We start from the raw sequence: 12,400 nt of genomic DNA on the forward strand, positions 1-12,400 counted from the left end.
CCCCGCACAGCCCCTTCCTTTCTTTCTGAGAGGAGGACCCAGTATGAGACATTTCTGCCAAAAGCCTTTTCCTGTCATTAGTATGTTAACAAATGCTGTCAAATAACAGTTGCAGCCGACGGAATTTGCTGTTGGCAGAGACTGCCTGCTGCCAGACAAGGTTGTGTCTGTTCTGCAGAAGCCTGGCTGCCTCTGCCAGGAGATCTTGGCACCAGAGGTCACCGAGCCCACGGTGGGGCCAGTCTGCCCCGTCAACAGTGACGATGTCTCATGTATGAATAATGCCTTAACGGAGCATTTCTAAATTCCTTCCTGCAAAGAAGGCAGCAGAGGTTCCAGGGGGAAGGTAAGAACCTGTCCAGTGTGCTACAGTGCCAGGAGAGGTGGGGGAGGAGGAAGGCAGGAATGGAAGCCAAGTGCAGGGAGAGGAGGGGACTGGGGCAGGACAAGCCAGCCTGGGGTGCCAGAGTTACAGGAGATGGAAACATCAATGCAAGGGAAACGGGGACTGGAAAAATCAATGGTGGTGCTAAAGGGTCTTAGGGAGTCCACATTAGCCTATGATATGCTGAGAAGCAACAGATGTGGGTGTTGTGGAAGGTGCAGATGGGCTAAAATATGTGGAATGGGGAGGACCAAGCAGTTCACCAGAAGGGAGTGTATCTGTTAGTTATTGATACATAGTTGCTGCATAACAAAACACCCCAAAGCTCAGTGGCCTGAAACAGCCATTATTCCTGCTCAGGGGCCTGAGGGTCAGCTGAGGGTGGGATGACCTAGACTGGGCTTGGCCAGAGTGGCTCTGACCCACACGGCTCTCGTTTGTCTCCTGAGACTGCGGGCTGGCCAGGCCTGTCCTGCTGGTGATGATGGGTGGAAGGACAAATGCAGGCGTGCATGCACTGTTGAGGCTCAGGCTGGGGGCTGGCCGGGAAGCCCCGCACCCTCCTTGTTCTACTGGGCAAAGCAAGTCACCCATGAGAAGGGGTCCAGGGGGTCTGCAGATGTTTGCTGTGGACCTTCTCGTGCCGGGTCCCGTAGAATGAGAGGACAGCCCTCGTTCCTTTATTCATTCAATCATTTAGAATTCCGTACATTTGTAACTGGTCGAAGGAAGAGATGACAGGAAGACAATTTTAAAATCATTTTAAAATCCAAACAGCAATTTTGAACTAATCTGCTGGTGAACTTTCCTTAGTGTCTGAAAAGGACACTGACTTCTAAAAGAGAAACAAACAAAAAAGCCCCCCCAAAACTCAGTGTCTGTAGAAATTAGGAGGCTGAGGAATGTGAGTCTAATTTCAAATGTAAGCCTGCAGACTTTTCCAGAAGAGGTTGTTAAAGCTTCCTCAGTTTTAGTGAACTGACATGCTACTCTGAGACTCTCCACCTGAAACGTCTTGCCCCCGACACGCGTCTTCCCAGAAAGCATAGTTTCTTCTTTGGCATCCTCTCTAGAACGTCTCTCTGACTTGGCAGCTGTGGTCCAAGAACCAGAACAGCTCAAATCAGATGGACCTTGAATCCCAGACTTCACAAGTCCTGAAGCCAAGAGTCTCACTGTCCACGCCCACACTGCACGCAACACATTTGTGCCAGAATCCTGATGTGTCCCCCAAAATGCAGCTGAAGTAACCCCCCAACCCCCACACGGCTCTGCTCAGTATGGGGTCACGTTGGCAGACAAGCCATCATGTAACACTAAATACAAAAAATTCCAATATTGGATCATTTTCCTCTTAAAAGTTTAAAGGAAGTAAAATTGTAAGCAGTAACAGCCTTCTTAAAAAAAGAAGAAAAAAAAGGAAACAAATAATCAATCAATAAGTTTCCTAGTGGGAAACCGGCAAATCAAATTCTTCACTTTGGTACATTCATCAGGCGCTGATTGGAAGCCTCACTTGTGTTTGGTATTTGGGAGTAACCTTGAACCCCTAGCAATTCATTCTGCTCAGGAATTTTTCTCCGGTCATTTCAGGGAGCAGGCAATGTATGCAGCGGGTGACCCCCTGTTTTCTGAGCAGCATTTGGAAGATTTTCACGTGGCTTCCAGCCCTGGATCGTTCCCGGTGGGAAATTGACTGAGAGAAGTAAGTCAATAAATCAAGAAGTGTGCACAACATTTCCATTTGCTGCACTTAAGCTGATGTGTGCTGGGGAGGCCACCCCCGCTCCAACACAAAGGCGGGTCTTTAAATGTCACTTAAATGGGGCAAAGCACTTAGGAGCCTCGTCAGGAGACGGGATAATTGGGTGGAGCAGATGGGAGTTTCCCGAGGCAGACCTCCTCCTTTCCGTTACGGTTTTCATCGATTAGACCCGGGGGTTCTCTACGTCTCTGTCAGAGCCCCGGGAGGCTCTCGGCCCTCCTGCTTTTATATTCCTCAGGTCACAGCCATCGTCTTCCTGGATTAGCAAGCAGGGTGGAACAGGTGAATAATCCCCCAAAGCCTGCCCCTCCCTGTCCCCTGGAGGTGAGGGTGGCAGCAAGGCCAGGCTGAGGGACGCAGGCTCACCGCCAGGGCGCTGGCCCCAAAGGAACTCTTTGTGCCGTTGACGGAAAATACAGTGGGGGCTCGCAGGGCTGCCAAGAGGGTGGGAGGCGCCCTACGTGTCCTGGGGGGTCGCCTGTCCACCTCCAGACCATTCATCCTGCCGATGGACCACAGGTGGGATCCCCCGGAGCCCGAGTCTGTGCTCTGGGCGCTAAACGTTTCAGATTTGCTCACTTCAAAGCTCGGCTGAAGGGAAGAGGGAGGCTGAGTGCTGCGCCTCCTCTTGCGAGGCAGAGTTCAAGGCTTTACCTGGACGGGAGCATCCTTCCCCGAGTACAGCGGAAAGGCAGCCCACTGCCCCGTCACACACACAGCAGGTGACGCAGGAGGGAGCCCAAGCTGGACCTTGGTGTCCACAGACCCTGCAGCCGAAATGCAAAGACAAATGAAAGCGGGGCAGCGGCTGCTGAACGTCTAAAGGGCCCCTCCCAGCATGCCTTTGACTGCATGTGAGTTTTACTTTGCGGACTTTGGAGTTTAAGCTCCAGTTACGTATGACCGCGCTGGACTGGACGTCAGTAGGGGCGACATCTCCCCAAGCGGTGCCAGGTTTGGGAAGTGTGTGGGAACATCTTAGGACGCCACTCCCCATCTCACTCTCCTCCCGCCTCCCGAGCCCCCACCCTTGGGGATGCAGAGCGTCCGGAGGTCTCTGATAAGGGCAGGCCACAGACTTCGGGTGTCAGCAGTGACCGGTTAGACGGCAGCAGCTGACTCACTGGGATCCCCACCACTAACCTGACTTTGCTGCAAAAAGCACCCGGCGCCTCTCCGAGTGCCAAAGATGGAAGACTTCGATCGCACCTTGTTGCAGGTGGTCCTCCCGAGAGGTAAGCCGAGGTCTCAACCCCGGCGCCTGTGCTGTGCCCTCCCTGGGAAGCAGGGTCTCTGCAGAAGCGGTCGGGCCGGGCTGCTGGGAACTTGGGGAACTCGGATACGCGGTGCGTTGGAGACAGAGGTCGTGTGAAGACAGGGGCAGAGACGGGAGCGACGCACCTGCAGGCCGCGGGCTGTTAGGGACGCCGGCAACCCCGGCCACCAGCGGGCACGTGGGGCTGACGCCCCCTGAGCCTCCAGAAGGAGCCGCCCCCGCTGACGCCTCGAGTCCGGACGTCGGGCCTCCAGGACCGCGGGCTGCGCTTCTGCTGTTTGAAGCCGCAGCCTGTGGGCATTTTTTAGAGCAGGAAACCGACACAGCTCTCATTTGGGACCCGATGCCTCTCGTACATCGGGGTCACGGCGGAGACGCAAGCACTCAGAGGGCGATCTGTGAGACCCCCCCCCAGCCTGCCTCCCGCTCAGGCCCGGCCCAGTGCGGGCGCCCCGCCCCGCCGTGTCTCCCCCAGGAGGGGAGGGTGAGAGGCGTCGGCTTCGCCCCGGGACCTCTCCCACCTCCCCGAGCCAAAGAGCAGCCGACATGCCCAAGCTTTGCGTTCCTGTACTCTCATCTCGCACTGGTTCCTGCTGAGGTGGGGAGGCTGCCAGGCTGTCCCCACTTCACAGACGGGGACACTGCGTCAGGTCGTGTCCGCGATCAGCGTGAGGGCCCCCCCCCCCAACCCCGGGTCTCCTGGCCGCGACTTTGTGCTTTGTCTACAGGGTCCAGAACAGAACTGGAAAATCAGGGACTGACTTTCCAGCAAGAACTCGCTGAGTTCAAAAAACATTTTTTTTTTAATCTTTGTCTGACTTATTTCACTTAGCATGACCATCTCTAGGTCCATCCATGTTGCTGCAAATGGCAGCATTCATTCTTTTTTATGGCTGAGTAGTTTCCCATCGCATATATACCACACTTCTATGTGGAATCTAAAAAAATGATGATAGACAAATCTTATTTGCAAACCAAAAATAGACTCACAGACATAGAAAACAAACTATGGCTACCAAAGGGGAAAGGGCAGAGGAGGGATAAATTATGAGTTTGGGGTTAACAGATACACATTACTGTACATAAAATAAACAAACAGCAAAGGTTTACTATATAGCACTGGGAACTATATTCAATTTCTTGTAATAACATATAATGGAAAATAATCTGAAAAAATATAGGTATGTATATGTGTAACTGAATCACTTTGCTGTACACCTGAAACTAACATTGTAAGTCAACTACACTTCAATTAAAAAGCAATATTTTAAAAATGTTGCTTTAACCTTTACCCTGATACAGGACCTCCTCCATCCAGCAGCCAGAATGGAGGTCAGATCACGTTGCTGCTTTGCTCTGAAGCCTGCATCCTCCCCGCTCAAAAGACTCCTCAGCCCCACGACTGAAGCCAGATCCTCACTGGGCCTGCTGGGCTCACGTGACCTGACCCCACGGTGGTCCGACCTCATCTGTTGTCTCTGGATGTGATCTGCTCACTACGTCCGCCTCTCCTGCCAACTGGCCTCCCTGCGGCTCCTGGACACGCACCTGTGCCCTGCACCTGTGGTCGGGGGCCCTGCAGCAGGGCTGAATGGCTTGTCCCATTGAAGTGTCACTCCGCAGCTAGGCCCCCAACCACTTTCATTAAATTTACACACCCAGCGTGCCCTCCCCACCCTCTTCCCTCTTCCCTTCTAATATCTGATGTAATGGACTTACTCTTTTGTGTGTTCCTCCTCCCCTGTTATGGGCTGGGTTGCACCCCCCCCTGAAATGGACATGTTGACGCCCCAGCCTCCACTGTGACTGGATCTGGAGCTGGGGCCTTTCAGGGGGCCATCGTGGTTAGATGAGGTCACAGGGTAGGGCCCTGATCCAACAGGCTGGTGGCCGTAGAAGAAGAGGAAGAGACACTGGATTTATCTGTCTCTCTGGGTGTCCAGAATAAGGCCACCCAGAGGACACAGTGAGAAGCTAGCCGCCTGCAGGCCAGGGAGAGATGCTTCACCAGAAACTCACCCTGAGGACACCCTGGTCTTGCACTTCCAGCCTCCAGAACTGTGAGCAGTAAGCGTGTGGCGTTCAAGCAGCCTGGGCTGCGCTCTTGTCACGGCAGCTGGTGCTGACCAGCGCACGCCCGTCACTCCACGGGAGTGTCAGCTCCGGGGAGACAGGAGTTTGGAGTTCCTGTCTCTCGTTTGAATAGCACCTACAAGGGCGCTTCGTAAGTATTTGCTGAGGGCATGAGGGAACGTGTTCCCGGCTCGAACAGGGAGAGGAGGAAGGAGTCCCAGGGCCTTTGTGTGTGTCTGGTCCCACCTGGCTGCTGACGCTCACTGCTTTGCCCAATTCCTTCCCGAACAGCGTTTGAGGGTCTGGCCTGTGACCCCACGTCTGTTGCCACGAGTCTGTCTCCCTGCTTCTACCTTTGGGCAGTGGCCGAGTCTCTGGCTAATTCAGATTTTCTCGCTCTGTGTCACCAGATGTACCAGTTACCTTTTTTTTTTTTTTTTTTTTTTTTTTTAGCGTTTTAAAGGTGAAAATTGCCAAGAGCTGCCAGTTACAGAGCAGGTGGGTGCCCAGTCCCCCATCTGACTCCCGTGGCCCCACCGCGGCTACAGGACGTTGCAGTGCAAACCCCTCTGAGCTGGGAACCGGCCATGTCGTGTGATGTCGAGATAGCAGAGCCAGCGAGGGTCACCCCCTGCCTGACCCCAGGCTGCGCACTCCGTTTATTTTCTGTCTGGTGCCAAAACTTGAGACACACACCATATGCCCGCTTATTTCCGAAGCCTCTGGGATTCTAGGCGCCTGGGCAGCGATCACACACAGAGGGGGTGTAATCATCGCCGACACGCGGCGCGGGCCCGCGTCTGTGTGCCAGGAGGCTGCGCCATCCTTCCTGGCCACATCAAACAGACGTGTGGTGTTGGAGGTGTCATCATTCAGGCACATAGCATATGTCCTTGGAGCAGACAAGGCGCTAAATTAATTCTAAACGCTGCTTGTAAGCTTCTTGCCGAAACACTCCCTCACTGTATAAATAGCTTTTGCGTTCCACGTTTCCTACCGCAGGCTCTCCGGAAGCCCAGATATGCAATTCTGGCTTTATTTTTTTTTTTTAAAGCACTGAGCATTCTTCAAAATAGCCCCATCTCCATAAAGGGAAATTGGGAAAAAAATGACTAAATGCTAAGCAAAGGGACGTTTGCTGTACCTCACTTGGAGTCTTCTGTCTCAGGACCTCGGCCCCTGAAGGATGCTCTTCCAGACTGTCTGAGGAGGGACATCTCGCCCTGGTTCCTCTCTCCTCCAGGAGAGGCTGGGTCCCCGCTGAAGCCTGCAGTCTGGCCAAGTCCTACTCCCTGCTTCACTTCTGAGTGGGAGGTTTGCTCCAGGTTTATTCTGACCCATAGGTAACATCACTGCTCCTCTAAGAACTTGAGGTCCGCCGGCTCTGGGGCTGGAACAAGCTAGAGCCCTGGCTGGAGGACGCCAGAAAGAGATGGAAAATGACTTTCTGGGTGTGTGTGTTGGGGGAGGGGGAGGGGATGGTGGCAGAGGTGCGGGGACCCTACTCGCAGGCTGGCCTTGAGCCTTGTCCCCCCATCTCCCCTCCCTTCCGCTCCCCTCCCCTTCCCTCCGCTCTCCTCGCCTCCTGTTCCAGCCTCTAGCTCTCCTGCTCGCCTTCCCCAGGACCACAGCCAGTCCACATGCTTTTCGTGGGTGTTAGACAAGCGCCCCCCTCTGGGCACACACAGCTCTGGTTGTAGCCTTTGGATCTGGGGCAGCTGGCTCCAGGAAGAGGCCAGAGCTCTGCATGGTGACACCAGGTAGGAAAAAATGGGGCGGGGGTCGTGTGACTGACGTTTGCGCAGGTGGAGGTCTGCGAGCTGCAGCGAGTCGTCCTGTTTTCAGTCTCCTCTGGGTCCAGGCTGAGAAACTGGAGGCACTGGCCTTGCTCTGGTGGCCTCGGAGCTGCCGCAGTCCCCTTGCTCGCCGGGAAATGCAGGCGTCTGTGAAATGGGGTCAGGAGATGGAGGCGTAGTGGGCGGGCGGAACCGCCCCGCATACAATGAAACCCTTTCTTCCCGCAACACAACCCTTTTATATATTGATTTTGAAGACCATGAGTGGCTTACATTTAAAAAGAAGTCACACAATGCAGTAATACACTGTAAAAGATGTTTTTCAAATGGAACGTAGAATACGAAGTTAAGTTCCCTCTCCTTCCCGTCCCTCCACTTTCTCTCTACAGAGGAGCCATTGTTAGCACTGCAGTCTGTTCCTTAATGGTCTTTTTTCTACGAATTTGCATCTGTATACACGTGTCCGTATACATGTTCAGATCCAAGGTTTGAGACAAGTGCAGTTATATTATTTGCATTATTCTCTGACTTGATTTTCACTGAACTTTTAAATCCGTTGTCTTGGACAGATGGCCACAGGCACGTGAAAAGCTGCTCAAGCATCACTAACTATTAGAGAAATGCAAGTCACAGCCACTGCGAGGGACCACCTCACACCGGTCAAAACGGCCATCATCCAAAAGCCCACAAAGGATAAATGCTGGGGAGGGTGTGGAGAAAGGGAGCCCTCCTGCACTGCTGCTGGGAACGTGCATCGGTGCAGCCACTGTGGAGGACGGTCTGGGAGTTCCTGAAGAACCTGGAAGTGGAGCGCCCCTGGGACCCAGCAGTCCCGCTCCCGGCCTGTGTGTGGTGAGCAGCCCCACGCCCCGCCACTGCTTTCCTCCCAAGCCCCGCTCTCTCCCCCGCTCATGGACGGCAGGAGCCCTTTTGCCAAAACCCGAGAGGGACCTTCCGCACCCTGGCCCCCCAGCCCCCCTCCGCGGCCGGCAGCTCATCTTCATCCCCGGTTTTCTGAACCGAGGACCGTGAAGACAAGCGAAGACCGCAGAAGGGAAGGCCAGGAGAGAGGGTCTGTGGAAGGGGACGGGAGGGGCGTATGATACGGAGGACGGAGGGCCCTCCCCCGAGGCTGGGGGCGACATGCAGGACCTCCCCCTGCAGGGGCTCATGGGGCCAAGGTGAGGCTGGGCTCTAACGTGGGGAGGGGAGGGGGCACCCGGGGATGGAGGAGGAAGCACACTAAACAAACAAGCGTCTCTGATTCCTCGTCCGGGAGGCCCTGTCCCGCGGCCACACGCCTTCCTCTGACCTCTGTCTGGCAGCCCTCTAACCACAGGTGTGTCAGCGTATCAGCTTAAAATTGTTTGCCGTACACCAGGCTGGGGAGAAAGCCCTCATTCACCTGAGCCCCCCCAGCCACCTTCTTCCGGGACACCCAGCAACCCTGGAAGTGGCGGGCGGAGCCCTGGGGCAGGTGCCTGCCTGCGGACTGGTGCGCTTTTCTGCAGGGAAGAACGTGCGGCTTGCAGCTGCCTCCAGAAGGTACTGTTCTCGGGTACCGGCCGTCTCTAAAGTGGGTTACGGGTGGGGAGCGAGACGCCTTCATCTCAGGATCCTGGAGCTGCAGGCTGGGCCCCTGGAGGATCTCAGCAGGAGAAGGGGCCCTGGGTCAGTCACCCACTGAAATCCTGTGTGATTCCAGGCTGGCTCCCCAACCCCCTCTGAGCCCTGCATCCTCATCTGTAGAAGTGAGAACCTCCTTCCCGGGTGGGTGTGAGGAGAGTAAATACAGCTGTGCACTCAAGGCCCCCTGCCTGGGTCGGAGCCGCACGTCCGTGTCCTCTCCTGCCTCCGGGAAAGGCTCTCTCTTACTTTCAGTCTCCTCCTCACCCGGTGCATCAGCTCCGGGCCTTTGGTTTTCTTCCTCCTTCCCAGGATGGGAGAAGGAAGGGGCAAAACCTTCAGAATGTTAAGACCTTTGAGCAGCTGCAGTTAATGTTTGGGGGAGAAAGAAGCTGGAATTATCCGCTCACTCGGATATTCAGATATTCCTGGTGCCTCTCCCCTCGGCTGACCCCGCCCTGGTCGTGCGTATCCCAGAGCCTGAGCGCGGTCAGGGTGCTTAGTGCAACCACAAGGCAGACACCTGGGGGAAGCTAGCTCTCGCCCCAGACACCCCACACCCAGAGGACATTAACTAGAGAGGGCCGTCACAGACACACATTTCCTCTTTGGCCACGTCCCAGCCTCAGCCAGCCGTCCCCAAATGGCCCCCATCTGCTTCTGGCCCACGGAGGTGAGCGCGGGTGAGCTCTCTGGGCCTCGGCCCGTTCATCTCACTCACGGCCCTAATGCCCGAGCACATTTATGGCCCAATCAGTCCTGGTGCCTCATCTCCTTGGAGTCTCCGCTTTTTTTTTCATCATGCAGCTTCCATATTTCCTGGTGACAAACTAGGTCATATGCATGGCAGAGGGCACTCCACAGTCACATCATGTCATAGTTATTAAACTAAATACACACTGACCTCAGATGGGTGATTCATTCTTAATTCGAATGGGAGGATCAAGACCAGAAGTGGAGACACCCCCAGATTTCCCAGCCACACCCCCCTTGCCTAAGTGGCACCACGTGACTGGTTTCTGGCTGATGGGTGGTGAGCAGAGGTGGCAGGTGCCACTTCTGGGCAGGAGTAGTTAAATACTGGTGTGAGGTGTTCCTGCCCTCTTTTCCTTGCCGCGGAATCGTGGGGGCCACGTGCCCAGGTGCAGGGGCTGCGTGGGAAGCCGCCTGGATGGCTGAGTCACTGAAGGGAAGACTGTTTCACAAGGTCATGTGTTAATAGAACATACGAGGTACAATAATGTCCCGGTCAGGAGATGACGCCATTGGAGAGATCATGTGTTACTCACAGCTCCCAAGGGGAGGGGGCACGGGATGCCATGCAGGGCCACACGGGGAAGCACCAGGAAGCACCAGGGTGGGTCAGGAGGTGGGGGGAGGGGCACTGTGGACCAGAGCCCGCTGTGGCTTCTGCAGAAGGAATGGACAAGGCAGGGTGAGCAGGCTTGGGGCCAGCTAGTTTGGGTCATTCCAGTGGGCTCTGGGGCACAGGGGCTGTCCCTGGTGAGGAGGGCAGGGGGACAGTGACCCAGAGTGTGGGAGCCCCTGCAGGAGGGGGTGGGGGGCAGGGCTCTGGTTTGGCTGATTTGCATTTGAAAGATGTGCTTACAGGGGGGTTGCTTCTTCTAGGGGTTATCTAACCTTGGGAGGGGCAGTCCTTCCAAGGTCAACAAAGTCCCAGCTGTGACGGCGTCAGAACAGAAAATAAAGGACGTGGAGAACACAAAGCCCCAGCTGTGACAGCATCGGAACAGAAAATAAAGGACACGGAGAACACAAAGCCAACTCACACTGGTCTTTGTAAGAGGGGTTTAACTGCACGACGTTAGGCCATGGAGATTTGGGGTGGATGTACCATGTCAGGGCACTGCTGTAGGAACACAAGGAGAAGCCGGGGAAGATGGCTGTGGAGCTGAGTCTCAGCACCAGCACGACATCTGTGAAGTTCGTTCCTTCGCGCATTCATTCGTACATTGAGCCAATGGTCACTGCACACCAGCTGTGTGTTGGGCCCAGTGCTGGGTCTGGATTCACAGTGGTCAAACAGTAGCCCCGCCCTCAGTGGAACTCTCAGTCTTATGAGAAAGTGAGACCTCAAAGGAGAGGGTGATAGAAGGTGAAGCCTGCCATGAAGAGGCTGGGTCTGCAGAGGAGTCAGGGAGGGCTTCTCAGAGGAGGTGACGTTTGAGTTGGGTCTTGATGGAGTTATATGAGTTCCCCTGCAGAAGCCTTGGGCATGAATGGTCTAGGTGGTCTAGGAAAAGCATAGACAAGGCACATCTGGGCTTTGCAAAGAGTTCAGTGAGGCAAAAAAAGACCCCACTTTAAAAATGGGCAAAGGACCTGAATAGCTTTTTTTCCCAAGAAGACCTACAAATGGCCAAGACGTATATGAGAAGATGCTCAACATCACTAACCATCAGGGAAGTGCCAATCAAACCTGCAATGAGTCATCACCACACACCTGGTAGGATGACGTATCAAAAAGGCAGGAAATAACAGGTGTTGGCCAGGATGTGGAGAAAAGCGAGCCCTTGTGTTCTGTTGATGAGAATGAAAGTTGGTGCAGTCATTATGGAGAACGGTATGGAGGTCCCTCAGGAAATTCAGAACTACCCACAATGATCCCACAGTGTGCTCCCACAACCCCACTTCCGGGTACACACACCAAAAGGAAGTGAAATTAGCATCTTGAAGCGGTATCTGCACTGCCGTGTTCATTGCAGCATTATTTACACATTTGCCAAGATATGGAAACACACTGTGTCCGTGGAGAGATAAATGGATTAAGAAAAGGTGGACTATTATTTAGCCTTTAAAAAGAAGGGAATCCTGCCATCTGTGGCAATGTAGAGGGACCCAGAGGGCACCATGCTGAGTGGGAGAAATAAGCCAGACAGAGAAAGACAAATACTGCTGGGTCTCACTTACATGTAGACTCTGAAGAAATCAAGCTCATAGAATCTGACAGTAGAACAGTGGTTACCATGGGAAGTGGGGGAAGTTGGCCAAAAAGTACAATCTTCTAGTTATAAGATAAGTAAGTTCTGTGGCTTTAATGTACAGCATGGTGACAACAGTTAATCACACTGTATTGTATACTTGAAAGTTGCTAAGAGAATAGATTTTAAGTGTTCTCACCACAAGTACATACAGAATGGCGCCCATGTGAGGTGATGGATGTGTTAACTACATTGTGGTAATCACTTCACCTTGTGTACACATATTAAATGATTGCACTGTACACCTTTTAAAAATCACAGTGTACAACCTAACTATATACAGTTTGTGTGTGTGTGTGTGTGTGTCATTTTACCTCAAAACTCTGCGGGGAAAAGAGTTCAGTGAGGCTGGAACAGAAAAGCATCAGGAATGTGGTCCAAGACATGGCTAGAAAGCCAGGTGGGTTGACATCTGAGATCGCTCTGAGAGCAGGGACATAGCTCTGGGTTTCCTGCTGCAGGCTCCTGAGGGTCTGG

At 53.9% G+C, this 12,400-nt stretch overlaps 2 long non-coding RNA genes across 4 annotated transcripts; both read left to right on the forward strand.

The window, feature by feature from the left end:
* Nucleotides 1-244: 244 nt before the first annotated feature.
* On the forward strand, nt 245-6,841 carry LOC116657509. 2 transcript variants are annotated; one of them, XR_004312633.1, is made up of 5 exons: nt 245-346; nt 1,979-2,090; nt 4,729-5,650; nt 5,953-5,997; nt 6,668-6,841. It is a non-coding gene; the product is annotated as an uncharacterized LOC116657509 (long non-coding RNA). The 2 variants fall into 2 exon arrangements; XR_004312632.1 differs by lacking the exons at nt 245-346; nt 1,979-2,090 and adding an exon at nt 3,115-3,385.
* A 38-nt stretch (nt 6,842-6,879) lies between these two features.
* Nucleotides 6,880-12,196, forward strand: LOC116657508. Of its 2 annotated transcripts, XR_004312631.1 has the most exons (4): nt 6,880-7,259; nt 7,865-8,147; nt 8,320-8,840; nt 10,551-12,196. It is a non-coding gene; the product is annotated as an uncharacterized LOC116657508 (long non-coding RNA). The 2 variants fall into 2 exon arrangements; XR_004312630.1 differs by having other exon boundaries at nt 7,865-8,840.
* The last annotated feature ends 204 nt before the right edge of the window (nt 12,197-12,400 follow it).

The sequence above is a fragment of the Camelus ferus genome, chromosome 18 (assembly GCF_009834535.1).
Source record: "Camelus ferus isolate YT-003-E chromosome 18, BCGSAC_Cfer_1.0, whole genome shotgun sequence".
NCBI classification, from domain to species: domain Eukaryota; kingdom Metazoa; phylum Chordata; class Mammalia; order Artiodactyla; family Camelidae; genus Camelus; species Camelus ferus.